A 13,400-nucleotide genomic window follows, 5' to 3' on the forward strand; every position below is an offset into this window, starting at 1 on the left:
AAATTAAGAAAGAATGTGTTCTATACGACTTATAATCACATTTTCTACCTCCATCATGCAAACAATGTAAGTAATTAATTATGAAGAAATGTATTTATATTAAGTTTTTTTAAAAATAAATTATTATTATACTTTTCTCATCCTAATTTATGTGGCACCTTTCGAATTTCAAGATTCAGAAAAGTCTTTCTTTAATGGTAATTTTTTTATGTCTTTTGAATATTTTAAATTGTCAATTACTGTATAATAATGTCCTTCTTTACATAAATTTTAGAACTTCTAATTTCTTTCTATATATTTTAGAATTCATATGTTTCACAATCACAATTCCGTAATCTTGGTAATAGAACGAAGACATTTAATAATGCATTGCTCACGTGTTCACTCATTAACAATCACCACCATCATCAAATTAGAAAATTAAGGATAATAAGTAATTCTACCGATCCAAAGGCTATAGTACAATTCTTTAGTTAATTCTTGATTAGTAAGAAAGAATGATGATGTTAGGTTGTCTTTAAAAAGATTTATAAGGTGATAATTTTATCATCAGTTTGAAAAACTCTGCATATAAGTAGTATATCAAAAAATAGAAGCCTACAAACCAATATGTTCTCTATAATGACAATATTGTAGGTTGCCTATTAATCTATTTTGGGCAATTCATTTTTAACATCGTTTGGCTAGTGAGCCCAAGAAAATAGCAACAAGAAATATATATGGCATGCAAATGGCATTATGACCCTCTCTTAGTGAGATCGAATACAATGAGCACAATGTGCAGGTGAGAAACATAAGTCCTCTAGTAAAAACTACGTGCAACTCCCATCATACTAAAGAAATTCTTATCGTCCAAGAAAAGCATGAACAATAAATAAAATCAAAAAGAGCTTATCAGTTCTAAAAGCTGGAATTAACATAAATTATTAAATATTAGGACTTCTTGTAGAGTTGAACTAGGTATCCAACCTTTAGTATTTCTTTATGTCTTAAACACTTAAAATAAAAATAATTAAATTAAGCCTATGTGCATGGCCGTAAATTTTAAACAATGTTGTTAAAGTGCAGTACTATTAACGTGCCGTATACTTTCACTTTCTGTCTTCTTAAAATTAATAAAATTATAATGAAACAATGTTTGGTAGGTGTTTTTGCTGTAAATTCGAGGGAAAAATGGACTTCTAAACCTAACATAATAGTTTATACGGAAAAGGGTCAAAAAAATACCTCTGAATTATTTGAAATGGATCAAAAATATCTCTCGTTAGTTTTTTGTCTTAATAATACCGTTCCGTTAAATCTTTGGCTTTAAAATACCCCTTTCCTTAACAGAATTCCACCAAGCATGCCACATAGGTTAAAAAAAGCCACGTGGTCATGCCACATCACCATTCACGTGTAAAATTATATTTTTAATTACACAATTCAATTTATTATCCAACCGAACACATAATTTAGAAAATACGACCCAAAGTGAAATACCAAAAGATAAAAGAATCGGGTGTTGATATACATGGTTATGATGGCAAGTTCATATACATGGTTATGCCGAAGATCTATTCAAGGTCAAGGTTGATATTTTCAAGGTGATGTCTGGCCTTGATCCAGAAGTAGAGTGGCTAGGACGCGGAGCTCAGGCCCTCGAGTATCTGCATACTGTCATGGCTATGAATTGTTGGATTTTGTCTTGAAGCTCTTAGAATGAGCTATACATATATATGTTGCCATGATCTAAGAAACAATTTTGGAGAGATGGAGAGAAAGAAAAAGATCGATATTCTTTCCCTAATAAACACCACAGCATGTTACCAGTGCTGGTGTTTCATTTGAATTTCGGATGTGGTGGTTTGCTTATTTACCAATCATATGAATGCTAATGATCTCTTGAGGGACCAGTGACAAACTTTGCTTTCCAGAACAGATCAAATACTCTCATTCTATCACTTGGTATTTCACTTTGGGTTGGATTTTCTAAATTATGGATCGGGTCGAATAATTGAATGTGTAATTAAAAATATAATTTTACATGTGGATGGTGACGTGGCATGGCCACGTAATTTTTTTTACCTAGGTGGCATGCTTGGTGGAATTCTATTAAGGGGAGGAATATTTTTGAGCAAAATATTTAACGAAGGAATATTATTAAGCCAAATATATTATTGAGTCAAAAAACTAACGAGGGGTATTATAGATCCACTTCAGATAGTTCAGGGGTATTTTTGACCTTTTTCAATAGTTTAAATAAGGAAGACTTTAAGATTCAACATTTTGTGGATTTCAACTTCCTAATCTCTCTCTCTATATATATAAAAAGGAGACTTACAACTTTGATGATATAGCATAGTTCTAAGATCACCATTTCTATTTATCTTTTTTCTTAATCTTTTGAGTTTTTTCTTATTTTTCTTAATCTCTATAATATGTGAAAAACTCAAAAATCATCCAAAAGTTAAAACTCCCATTTGAAGTGAATTTAAGAGAACTAAACATGAAAATTATGACTTATTATTGTTGGTATTGTCCATTCATATCCTTAATATTACTCTTATCTTCTTATTTCTTTTGATATTCCAAATATAAGAGTCATATACATCTAAACATTTTTTTTTTATTCTAGCGTGAAATCGTGTAGTTCTTCGGCCACTGTGATATTGTTGTCTTTGTTTGAATTTCCGATAGACATAGGTAGGCTCTATTGATACTAAAATTGCATCTATGTTTGATCACAGTTTGTTTGTTTTGCATTCCCAAGCAACAGAGATTTGCAGAATTAGTATCGCGTCGACTGGAAGAGAACTAGATAATTGAATATATGTTTTATCTCCATGTTCACTTTTGCTTTGAAATTTTTTATTCTTAAGTTCATTTTTTCTGTGGTCTAGAATCGTTCAATTTATAATAGCTGTTATATCCTTCTTGGTTTATTATTTTCTGATTGTTTGACTAATTAGTGTATTTTTTTCCTCCACGTGAAAAAGCTAAAGAAAGATTCAAATGATAATCAACTAAATATTGAAAAAATAATTATGATTCACCTTATATATTCAAAATGGTGCATTTTTAAGTACAGAAAAAAATAATCTATGAAGATGAAATTTAGTAATGGAATTTTGACAATTATTTGTACACCATGAGGAATATTCTAAATGAAGTGGACTACATTTTCTGCCTACAATGAATTGGACGGTTCACTTTGTTGGTAATTTTATCAATAACTGATATAACAATGTCAAAGATTCGTGTGAATCCTTTCTCTTAAATTTTTATTTTATTTAAAAGACATAAGTAGATCTCTCATGAATTAGCTAGCAATAGTTCTCTTACAATAATGTTTTCAGATATATTTTTTAACTGACAAAAAAATGTTCAAATACATACTTACAAGAATGTGTTCGAAAAGTATTTATCAATATTATAATATTTCATCATAGAGTGGCTAAGTTGATGCAATATTTGATATCTAATAGGAGGCTAGAGATTGATTACGTCTTTCCAATCAAGTTCATCACATAGGACTAGCCTAAAACAATTTACATCTCCTATATAATCTGTGATCAATTACATTGAAACAAATTCACCTAATACACACTCAAAAGATGCCAACTGCAATTTTCACAAAGGTTAAAAATAATATTATCATCATACATTTCCTAATAAACTACTCCAAAAAATTTGATCAAAACAAGAAAGGTACAAGGAGATAGACCATGAAGCTCCACTAATAATAATGACATGCATTTCTTATCTTTGCAAATAATCCCCAACTATAAATTTCCTACATAAATTCAGTCGGTTCAACAATAAAATTTCACTTATATTGTAAAGTGAAGACCAAATAATTTCATAGAAGCACCAATACCCCTCATTATGCATCAACATTATTCACGAGGATATGTATAATAAAGGTTAACTATTCTTGTTAGACCAATTGATGAAGCCCATAATTTTTAGAAAAAATTTACATTTATTTTGTATTTTTGAAAAGTCCAGGAAGTAATGAAAGGGTGGAAAAATAGTGCCAATAAAATACATGATGTCAAGAAGGCTGAAGTGAAAGATGCCAAAAAGAAATGATTTGCTATATTATCTTTATACGATATTTGTGCAAATTTTTTAAAATTTTATTTTATTCACACAAATTATTTTAGCGTGTTAAAGAAAAAGATATATTTATTGCAAATTTATATTAACCTTTTGTTAATGATAAATCATATTTAAAAGAATCTGGTTATAATTAGAAGTACGTTGAGTGCGGTTTTCTCTTAAAAGTATTCTTAAACTTTAAAATAATCTAATGAATTTAAAGTGTGGACTTGACTATTTTTTCCAATTCTTTCTCTCATATTTGTCACCCCTACCTGTGGTTTATTCCCCATTATTTTCTGTTGTTTTGTTTAAAGTTGTTAGTTTATAAAAATCTTTATAAGATAAGAACTAATTCTAAAATCTATATATAATAATAAAGGAGACATTAGAGGTTACTGATGTGACACTTTTCAATGGTCACCATTTTTATTTTCTTTTTTCTTTTTTTTTGGATTTTTTAATCTACTTTAAAGTAATTTTTATTTTTCTTTTCTTTTATTTTTGTGTATTAGCTGGTCATTCCGTATGAGCATTAAAAACTCTTACATCAATAGCAAATTGATTGTGATTCTTATATATATGGCTATCCCAGGTCCCATAAGACTTAATTATAAGTAACTGAAAAATAAGCTTTATTGCTATTTAAATTTATTTTGCCTCTTCAAATCTACATCAGTTACAATTATTATACATTATATAAAACAATCAAAATCTTGATACACTTTTCAAGTATTTTTTTTTTATTGTTGATATCAATTCTCCTCTCAAACCTAAACATCTGGTAAAATATTGCTCCTTATTTTATTTTTTTATTTTTCTACTAGTGGTCTGATTTTTTTTAACCACGCGTATAATTATAATTTTAGTATATCAAACTGTCTTTTTTATTTCCCAATTTTGATTTAGTGGTATAACTATATTTTTAATTTTCAAGCTTATGTGATTGAGGTGTTGCCTGTGTTTGATATATAGGACAAAAAATTATCAACATTTATTAATTTTCATGAACCTGACAATTGTAAACTAGAGAAAACGAGGTATAGAAGAAGAGGACCATTGCAGCAAGGCAATCGAATCATTTGATCGCGACTGCTTGATGGGCAAAGTCTATGTCTTTTATTTTCTTTTGTTCAAACTTTCTTAAAAGTAATTAACAATTTCTTGTGTAATCTGTTATTGTTAAAGATTATGTTTCAATAAATTTTGAAACAAATACAATGATTAAAGATTTTTTGGAGTTATGTTTCAATTAATTTTGAAACAAATGCATCAATTAAAAGTTTTGAGTTACAAATAACATGAATTTGACAAATTCGGTCTTCTTTAAACTTTACGTTTTAGGTTCTTAAAAGAAAGTTAGCTTTTATTTTAAAGTATTCATGAATCTATTAACTATTAATTAATTAATACTTTTCTCTTGCATGAAACTTTTATCCTATAAATAGTGTTTCTTTTGTTTGGAAAGACAAGCACTCAAAAAATACTATTTCCTTGAAAAATATTTGAGAGACATTGATCAAATAGTGAAATCACCAATTCAAAAATAGAAGAGCAACATTCTTGAATGCTACTTGTTTTGTGGCTTAGTTGAATCCCGAAGATAGAGTTGTTACTAGTTCTTCCGTTTGCTCGTGGGAGAGGCTCCAACTATCTTCAAGAAGTGTATTATCGTGCCTCTAAGCCAAGTAAGTTTTATTTTGAATTTCTTGTACAATTATCGTTATTGTTCTAATAATTTGAAGATAGTTGTCTCAATGGCTTCTACATCAATATCAATAGTATTCCGTCTTTGCTTAATCCTAATTTTGAAATATTTGATGAAAGACTTTCCTAGATGGAGTGAAAAGATGAAATTCTTTTTAAAACGATTAAAGTTGGCATATGTTCTTGAAAAACCTTGTCCCGATGCTCTTTGTTCTAAGGTAGCATCTGACGAGACTAATTTGATTAAAGAACAATTGTCAAGTGGCAATATGATGATTATTTGTGAAAGAATTATATTCTTGGAGGAATGTCCAATAAATATTATGACCAATATTATGTTAAATGCAACTATGCTAAAGAGATATGGGACACTCTTTAAGCTATTTATTTAGCAGAAGAGGCGAGTTCTAAGAAATTTCTCGTTTCAAATTATATGGAGTTCAATATGATTGATGACAAGTCAATCACTGAACAAGTACAAGAATTCCAACTTATAGCTAATAAAATTGCTATATCTGGAATTGCTCTTGATGAAAACTTTTATGTTGGTGGTATTGTATCAAAATTTTCTCCAACTTGGAAAGAGTACCGAAGCAAACTCTTACACAAAAAGGAATATTTGACTCTTGAACAATTGTTACAACACTTGCAAATTGAACAAGAGACACGATGGCGCGATAATAATAGTTTTAAGGAACCTGCCATGAAATCTCATATGGTTGAAGAAAAATCAACCAAGGAAGAACCTGAAAATAAAAAATTTTCAAAGGCAAAGAAGACTACAAATTTCAAGCATAATGATGTCAATATTTAATCTAGTGAATGTTATCATTGTCACAAAGTTGATCACTATGTATGTGATTGTAGAATTTTTAAAGTCGAAAAGAAGAAATAAAAAGCAAATAAAATTTAAAAAAATGATCTTGTGGCAATGGTAACAGAAGCATTTGTAGCGAAAGATCAAGTGGAATGGTGGATAGATACCAACGCAACTCGTCACATATCAGGTAATCGAAATTCTTTCAAGACTTACAAATTAGTGGGGGACGGTAAAATTGTATATATGGGAAACTCCTCCTCTACTAAAGTTATGGGAAAAGGAATTGTTGAACTGAAATTTACTTTCGAAAAAATAGTTATATTGATGGATGTATTGTATGTTCCTGATATTCGAAAAAACTTGGTATCAGGTATGCTTCTTTCGAAACATGATTTTAAAATAATTTTTGAGGTAGATAAATTTATTTTATCTAAAAATGGCATGTTTGTTGGAAAAGGTTATGCTGCAAATGAAATGTTTAAACTCAATATTAAAAATAAAAATATTTTTGCTCATCTTGTGGAGTATCTAGACTTATGGCATGAATGTCTTGGACATGTGAATTTTAGATCCATTCAACTTATAGTGAATAATTGATTAATCAAAGATTGTAGAAAGAATCGTACTACTAAGTGTCTTGTAGTAAATGCAAGATTACAAAGAAGTCCTTTAAGACAGTTGAAAGGACTTTCACGTCATGAAAAGAGGTATTTGTGAGATAAATAATCCACACTGATATTTGTGAGATGAATTATTTATCACGTCATGAAAAGAGGTATTTATCACTTTTACTGATGACTACTCAAGATATACTTATGTGTTTTCAATGAAAACAAAAGATGAAACATTTAAGACTTTCAAAACATATAAAACAGAAGTTGAAAATAAATTGAGTTTGAAAATTAAATCAATAAGGTCTGATAGAGGTGTCGAGTACTTAAAGTCTGATCTTATTAATTTTTGTGAAAAAAAGACATTGAAAATAATTGACCATGTCTTATACACCGCAACAAAATGATGTAACAGAAAAAAAATAGGACTTTCATAGAAATGATTAATTTTATGCTTTATAGATCTGGTATGTCTGAAAATTTGTGGACTGAAGCCTTACTTTCAGCATGTCATATTTTGAATAGAATTACTTTTAGGAATCATGATGCATCTCCATATGAACTTTGGAATAATCAAAAACTAAATATAAATTATTTTAAAGTATGGGGTTGCTTGGCTCATGTTCAATTACCGAATCAACATTTAACTAAGATTGACTATACAGGAGTAGATTGCGTGTTTATTGGTTATTCACAAACCAGTAAGGCTTATAGATTTTTAAATCTTGAGACCCCAAGTCCTCTCACAATTATTGAATCTTTCCATGCTAACTTTCTTTAGCATATATTTCTCAAGAAGAAAGATTTTTTTCAATAACATGCAAATTCTTTTATTTCTCGTCTTAAAAGGAAAATAGTTGAGCCATTAGAAGAAAGTCAACCAAGATGTAGTTCAAAATCAGCCAAATCAAAGAAATTTAAACCTGATTTTCAAGCTTATTTGGTAGATAAAGACTTTACTCAATTGAAAGATATTGATTATTTTGATACTTTTGCACCTGTAGCTTGGATGACCTCTATTTGTTTCTTGATTGCTCTAGCAGCAATTCATGGTCTTGTGATTCATCAGATGAATGTAAAGACTGCATTCCCGAATGGAGATCGAAGAAGTCTACATGAAACAACAAGAAGGATTTGTCATTTCTAGTCAAGAACGTAAAGTTGTAAGCTTCTTAAATCTCTTTATTGATTGAAACAAACTCCAAAGAAATGGCATGAGAAATTTAAAAAAGTTATGATTTCTAATGACTATTAATCAATGGTGGAGATATCTGCATATTAAGTAAATTTCAAGAAAATTCTGGGATTATAATATGTCTTTATGTAGATGACATGTTGATCTTTGAAACTGATATAGAAAGAGTCAAAGAAATAAAATATTTTCTTGCTTGTCAGTTGGAAATAAAAGATATTGGAGAAGCTAATGTAATTTTAGGCATCAAAATTGTAATATCGGTAAGTGGTTTGACTCTTACTCAATCAAGTTATATTGAGAAGGTTCTAAAAAGGTTTGGTCATTTTGACGACAAGCCTGCTCCTACACCATTTAATCCTAGCATCAAACTAGTGTAAAACTCTGGTGATATTCTTGATCAATTGAGATATTCTTAAATTGTTGGGAGTCTAAGTATGTCATGCATTATACCAGGCCATGCATTGTATTAGGCCAGATATTGGTTAGGCAGAAAGAACTTTGAGCAAGTTTACTGATAGTCCTGGAGTTGAGCATTGGAATGCCTTAATTCGTGTTGTAAGGTATCTGAAGGGTACAATTAATGTTAACCTGTATTATTCTACCTTTTCATCAATTCTTGAAGGCTACAGTGATGCTACTTGTAATCTGATCTAAATGACTCTAAATCTATTATTGCTTGAATTTTCACTTTGGCTGGAGTAGCAATATCTTGGAGATCAAAGAAGCAGATATATATTACTCACTCAACCATGGAGTCAGAATTTATCGTTATGTCTTTTGCTGGAGAAGAAGTTGATTGGCTGCGAAGTATACTTACAGATATTCCATTATGGGGTAAGTCAATACCACCTTTTACTACCTATTGTGATAACAAAGCTGCTATATTTTGAGCTTTAAGTGATTATTACAATGGCATGTCAATACAAGTTCATCTCAAACACAATCATGTGAGAAGATTTTTTGAAGGATGGCATAGTATCGCTTCAATATGTGAAGTTCAAACTTAATTTAGTAGATCCTTTGTTTAAAGGGGAGCAAGGAATTGGTGGTACAAACTTGTAATGGGATGGAAATAAAGCTTGTTGCAGATTGATTGTACTTTATGAGAACCCTACCTAATGATGTAATCTTGGGTTAAAGAGAAAAACAAGTAAAGTTACAATTGTGAAGCACATCAATAAAATTCTCTTTTTTCCTAGAGAGTGAGTAGATGTGCATAAGTTGAGATTCTTTTCTCTACATAAATCTATAAGATCGATTTCGGTTGGAGTAAATAATAGCACTCTTGATAGATTTGAAAGTATTTCTACAAAACAGAAGAATAAGATTATATTCTCTTAATAAGTCTACACACTGATCTCGATTGGGGTGTATAGGAACACTTTTGATAGATTTATCAATACTTTATTGTAAAGGGGGATGAGATTAATTTCTCTTAATGAAATTCATAGACTATTTAGTTGGAGTATGCAAAGTTACTCTTGTGAATTCACCACACTAAGTGCGGAGTGGAGGCCGCTTCAATAAGATTTTAACAAGAAAATCTTAAAGCACTTAGCTAAAAGAATTTAGGACATATGGACGGAAGGTGTCAAACAATTTTTATTTTCACCGAAACATAGTAATATGCGTGGAGTATTTTTCTACTTCATTCAACGAACCACTTAATTAAAGATTTGTTTACTAAGTAGTCAATGATTTAAAAAGTCTTCACTAGCAAATGGTTCAAGTCCAAAAGACACCATTATTAATGTATGTTGCTAGATTGATGTCTCAAATGAATATTATTTTTAAAGATAAAATTTCTTGAAACAAGTGGGGGATTGTTATTGTTAAAGATTGTGTTTTAATAAATTTTGAAACAAATACATTAGTTAAAGATTTTTTGGAGTTATGTTTCAATTAATTTTGAAATAAATGCATCAATTAAAAGTTTTGATTTACAAAGAACATGAATTTGACAAATTTAGTCTTCTTTAAATCTTACATTTTAGGTTCTTGAAAGAAAGTTACTTTTTGTTTTAAAGTATTTATGAACCTATTAACTCTTAATTAATTAATACTTTTCTCGTGCATGAAACTTTTATCCTATAAATAGTGTTTCTTTTGATTTGAAAAGACAAGCACTCAAAAAACATTATCTCCTTGAAAAACATTTGAGAGATATTGATTAAATGGTGAAATCACCAATGAATAGAAGAGCAACATTCTTAAATGCTACTTATTTTGTGGCTTAGTTGAATCTAGAAGATAGAGTTGTTACTAATTCTTCCGTTTGCTCGTGGGAGAGACTCCAACTATCTTCAAGAAACGTATTATCGTGTATCTAATCCAAACAAGTTTTATTTTAAATTTCTTGAACAATTATCATTATTGTTCTAATATAATCTACTTTTACAGTGTCTTGCTAATAGGAAAAATGAGAGGTGGTTCTTATAATTTCTCTTTTTCTGTGATTATATATGTTTTGTATCACGCAATTTTATAGGCATCATGGATTACAATAACAACAATATATTCTACAAATGAAATTTGGAGAGAATAGTATATGCTCATATATTATCCAACCTTATGAATATGATAGATTATCTACAGTTAACAATGTTCTGAAATAAAAGCTTGATCTATAACTCGTAAAAAAAAAACATATAATATGTCCCAGTTGGTATGTTTTACTAACTTCTAACAGTCTTTGAGTTAGATTTACTCCCAAAGATGATCAACGTAGGTGATTCGAAAGATTATTTATGCTCTTTGAATTTGACTTTATAAGCACTTTCTTCACCATCTTACTCCATCTCATTTTTTCGTGTCTTTTTATTATTTTACACTTTAAATCTTTTAATATTTTATTAATTATTTAATTTTAATCATTTCGCAGTTCAGTTCTCTTATAAAGGAATTATTAATTGATGAATACGTATTTTGCTTTGGGAATTTTGGAGCGGAAGATCTAAATGAGTGATCAAAGAATTCATCACTTGCTCTTATACAAATATGGTATATTTATTTCTTTTTATTGTGATTTGTCTTTGAAATTTGATTTTTTTCCTACTTTTTATCTTTTTACCTCACTTGTGCAGTTTAGAAGTTACAAAATATTTTTATGCGTTACTTATTATTTAACAAGAAAAAAATAATTCTTCTCTTCTCACAATACTTAGCTCTTATTTGATCATAGATTTTGAATTTGTGATTTTTGAAACTTAAAGTTGTATCTAAATATGTAATTTATTTGAAAAAATTTTGAAGCTTTGTGAGTGAAAGTGAAATATATATCAGAAATAGATTTGAGCGAAATTTTTGTAACTTGAAAATATGTTGAAGATAACTTTTTAAAATCCGATTAAATTTTCAAAAATATATTTAAAGATAAATTGATTAAAACTAATCCAAATCCATGATCAAATACTAGCTTAGTGTTTTCATTTTTTTCCAAATTGTTATGAGTATCTCCTAATCCTTGGAAAAGTATTAACAGATAACTTTTTAATTTGAAATTGTGATAAGCTTTTTGATATAAAAATATTTAGCAACACGTAGTAAATGCTTTAATCGCCCTACGTTTCCCATTTATTCCTAATTTCATGTCATCAGTGAGATGTTAAATCCTTTTATTTATATAAGATTAACATATTTTCAATAACTTTTAATTCTTACAAAAAGAAAATACATTTAATGTTCATGTATTAGTAAAATCATTAATTCATAAATTTAACAGATTTAAGATTAAAATATTTTTAATATTACTTAGTTCATACAAAAGAAAATACTTTTAATCTTCATGTATTAATAAATCATTAATTCATAAATTTAATAGATTTTTTATGATCCCGCGAATAAGTTAAATGTAAGTTAATTTCATATTATAAAAATAGTTAAAAGACAATTTTATCTAAAGAAAGTCTTTTAATAAAGAATAAAAAATTTAAATAATATTTTTAAAGTTCTTCACACTTTTAATATACTAGTTACGTGTACGCGTCTCGCGCGTGTACCTCACTTTATTGAATTCAAACGTTACACTAAATAGGATATTTGTTTAAATAATAAAGATGAATACAATAATTAAATTCAACCTCTTTTGGAGAATTTAATTAATTAAACCTATCTTTTACCAAAAAAATTTATTAAAATTGATCGGCATTCATCTACCACCTGTAAACTGCAACAAAAAAATACGATGATAGAGAGATCAAAACAATATAATTAAATCCAGCCTTTACACAAAAATTTTCTCAAAATCATCTAACACTCTTCTACTACCTATAAACTATAACAAAATAATATGATAATACAAATATCAAAATAATACAACTAAACTTAACATTAATACAAAAAAAATTCTCAAAATAGAGATATAAAAATAATACAATTAAACCTAATCTTTACCTAAAAAAAATTCCTCAAAGCCGACCAACATTCATCTATCACCTGTAAATTCATCATCCACGATTTGTAAACTACAACAAAATAATATAATAGTGATCACAAAGCTTCAATTTTGATGAAATAATTCTTGTCTTAGCAAAAATTTTGACGCTAAAGAATGACTTTAAGAAAAACAAAGAAGATGTATATATATACTCACACGTTGAATTCTATTATGTTCACAAAAACAGTAAAAAAATTGAGGGTTAGAAAATTAAGCATCCACCATTCACACAAGCTCTAATTTCTCGAGCAAGAAGCAGAATGACAACGGTGAATTTCACATGGATCGATTTTTTTCTGAATACGTCATTGTCACTACACCGACAGTCAGACTCTTTCTTTCAATATCTAGACATGCAACCAAATCAAATTAGATTAACATCAATCATATTTTCCCAATAAGTAAACCGATTTCTTCTCTAGTTTGACGTGTATCTCAATATTTATAGAAGTATTTCCTTAATAGAGTCCTATTTTAGGAGTATTTTTCTAATTAATCACTACAAAGAAAAGTATTAATTGATTTTTCTTCTATATATTTTAGGAGTCT

The sequence above is a fragment of the Capsicum annuum genome, chromosome 12 (assembly GCF_002878395.1).
Source record: "Capsicum annuum cultivar UCD-10X-F1 chromosome 12, UCD10Xv1.1, whole genome shotgun sequence".
In the NCBI taxonomy this organism is placed as follows: Eukaryota; Viridiplantae; Streptophyta; class Magnoliopsida; order Solanales; family Solanaceae; genus Capsicum; species Capsicum annuum.